The sequence below is a fragment of the Pseudorasbora parva genome, chromosome 25, assembly GCF_024679245.1.
Source record: "Pseudorasbora parva isolate DD20220531a chromosome 25, ASM2467924v1, whole genome shotgun sequence".
Lineage (NCBI taxonomy): Eukaryota > Metazoa > Chordata > Actinopteri > Cypriniformes > Gobionidae > Pseudorasbora > Pseudorasbora parva.
In genome coordinates, this window is record NC_090196.1 from 25150496 (window position 1) to 25153925 (window position 3430).

Consider the following 3430-nt stretch of genomic DNA (forward strand, 5'->3'; position numbering starts at 1 on the left):
GTTTATCCCGCCCCTTTGGATTGAGCCCTGTCTATGGTGAGTTTCAAGACCAAACATCTTAATGTGGGTCTGGCTTGTCAGGCTAACTTCCGAGCATTTCTTGAGCAATTTGAGCTAGAATAGCTCGTCTGTTTGATTGAAACTCAAGGGCCAACCTTTGCTCCCCATAAGCATCAATGAGCCTTGGCCACCCATGACCCTGTCGCCATTTCACCACTGTTTCTTCCTATGACCATTTTTTTTGATAGATACTGGCCACAGTTGCAAAGAAATGGCAAGCAACACATTAACTTAAACATGATATTTTGATGTTCAAACACTGAAATAGTATTTTCTTGTAAAACTCCAAAAATAGTTTTATTTACAACTTTGAAAAAGCATTTTTGCAATTGTAACTAAATGCTAAGAAAAATATTTACTCCGTATTTGTTACATTTTCCCTACATAACAAATGTTAAAAAAAGATAAAATATAAAAATTATACAGCTAATTTTACAACATGACAGCTAAAACTAAATTATAAACACTTATGTGTTTACGATGGCATAAAATCCAAAGTATTTCTGACTGGTTAGTCATTTTCAACCCATTAAGAAATCCCAGACCAGTAATTTCAGAATAAACTATAATAACAATGTAGAAAGTGGAATAAGTTGGTTTCCAAACTGTTCATTTGCTAACACTCAGGAAATGCCATCTATATCATCACCAGAACAAATGCCACCATTTAACTGTCAGTCTAATGGCAGCTATGTGAATTAAGATGGCTTCTGCTCTCAGAGTAGAAGTAAAATTCAATTCAGGTCTCAACCCCTCTTCACCCTTCCTCTCAAGGACTGTGTCTAGATGTCCCCTTCTGTTTTAATGTGGGTATATGTGGGTGGGAAAAGAGAAGCTGACAGAAGCAATTCTCTTCCCCTCGCTTCGTTAGGCCACCTAAAGGTCGCCATTAGTCTCCGTGTTCTGCCCCGTAGAAGGCTCAAGGCACGCCGATGGGTAGCGGCAACCTGCAGCCACGGCCAACATTGCGTCACTGAGTGATTCATACTCTTACATAATCAAACTATAGGGATAATATATCTTTTTTAGTGCTTTCAGGTTAAACTCAGACTTATTGCAGTCTGCTGTCCCATGAGGCAATGGGAGAGGAGGAGGAGTCTGATAGTGGTGGTGGCATGATGGTACGTCTTCAGCCTCAGATTTGGGTGAATGGGTACAGATCAATCTGCTCAATCGATGGAAATGATAATGTGTTTTGAAATGACATGGTTCTGACTTCTTTTTTAAAGGTGACCTAGAATGAAAAATTGAATTAACCTCGCCATAGTTAAATAACAAGAGTTCAGTATATGGACATCACATACAGTGAGTCTCAAACACCTCGTGAGATGTAACCTTACGATTGCGAGAAAAAAAGTCGCAATTAACCTTTTATTTTTGTGGCGGAAACAAGTGTCCATATACATCTGAATGTTAACCAATTTAGCTCTGCATTTTTTTGAGAATTAGGAATATCTGAATTTAAAAGAGCGCCCTACCCACATACATTGTAGTAAATTGATAAAAATGGTCTCATTTTACAGAAAAAAAACATTTTAACACAATGGTGGAATATTGCATATATTATATTGTATCTATTCACAATCTTATGATAAACATAGATAAAAAATAAATATTTTGATTTATTTTTAATTAATTTGTTATTTAAAAATCTTTATTTTTTTTAAATCATTTTGGGATCCAAGCTTTTTGGAAGTTTCTGTTGATTCTATAATTTAGCACTAAACAGGGGAAACAATAATTTTCTTGATATCTCCTTGCAAATAAAAGTTATTGAGATTGATCTGACCAAAGTGTCTAACAACTCCTACTCATCTCCATTGACATCAACTGGCCACTAGGAAATCGAAAAGAAGGCTCCGCCTCTTCAATTTTGTAAAGGGAGATCTTGGGCTCTGATTGGTCTAGAATCATGATCCACATGTCTATAAAGAGCTGAGATTCTCAGCTTTTCTGTAGCATGATGCAATATGTGATGACATCATCAAAAATCGTGGCTAACACCGACAATCAAAACTAGCAATAATAAGAGTATTTGTCTGCATCACATGTTTTGATCTGGACATCGGTGACATTTTACAGTGTCATTTGGCCATAATTGCTCACAGACATGTAAAAATAGTCTCATTTTGAAGCAAACAACCTAAGTAACAAGCTGATATAGGGTTGAGGCTAGTAGCTTTACAACGAGTTTGTGATCCGAACGGGAATATGACTCATGTGTTTGCGTGTTCAAAGGAGTCATTTCCATCTTTGTGATTCTTTTGATAATAAATTTACTGTAAATTATTGAATCGGTGAAATTAACTGCTCAGCGATATTCCTGAGGCCGATAGCATTCATTTGATATATGACTTGTGTATTTTAGGTGTGTTTGTGTGATAAAAATATGAAATTTTATATTATTTGCATGATTTTCTCAAGGGGTGGTCGTTGCGGGGGGGTCGAATTCAGACCGTATTATTTTCTTCTATGTAATATAAATGCAGAAGTTACTGGGTTATTAAGAAAGCTGAGGTTCTAATCTTTCAAATGATACCATATATGTCTAGTTTTGTGGTGAGCGAGTTATAGATTTTAAAAAAAGATTATGATGATGTAATTTTGGACCCACCGGTGGGTCCAAGAGGGGGTGCAGAGCTGAAGTGGTTAAAAAGAGCAAAAAAGTTCATACTGTCAACTTTTAGCTAAAACCATAACAACACTGAATCAGATGGGTTTATTTTATTGCGAATCAAATAACGACATACATTTTCAATAACGCCTCCTGTGGTTTATATGTGACACTTGGAGAAATATTTAGTATGTCTTCCCACATGTTTACTTTATATTTCTTTAGAAAGAATGGTCATTTCTATTAATTTTCCACAGGAAAGTCTGGATTGAAATGTCAAATGTCAAGCTACGTCTATGCATATGATATGACATTCACAAGTGATTCTGGGGGTTATTAAAAGTTATGGAAACGTTTGAGGTCCAAAATGTCCAATCATATACCTTAAAGTGGATTTTTATGTGTTATCTGTTTTCTTCACTCTTCTAGTGCTTAAAAAAAAGTTTAAAACCCCCAGATCCCCCCCTTCATCCTCAGCAAAGCGGTAAAAGGTTAGTTGGCATGCCCAGCGAAAGAAATTCAACTTCCAATCAATTGGAGGGTGACCTTTAGAGAAGGCCCTAATCAGTTTGAACTCCTGTTGTATCGGAGCGACTCTTGGCAGCCACCACCGTCAGTAACTGTCTGCTTTCATCTCGTCCTGTCTCTCTCTCTCGCGCTCTGTCTCTCTCTTTCCTGTGCTTATCTCTGAACAGGGTCATTATGTTTTGCATTAGCTGCCTCAGCTACAGCTGATTGCCAGAAAGAACGATTGAT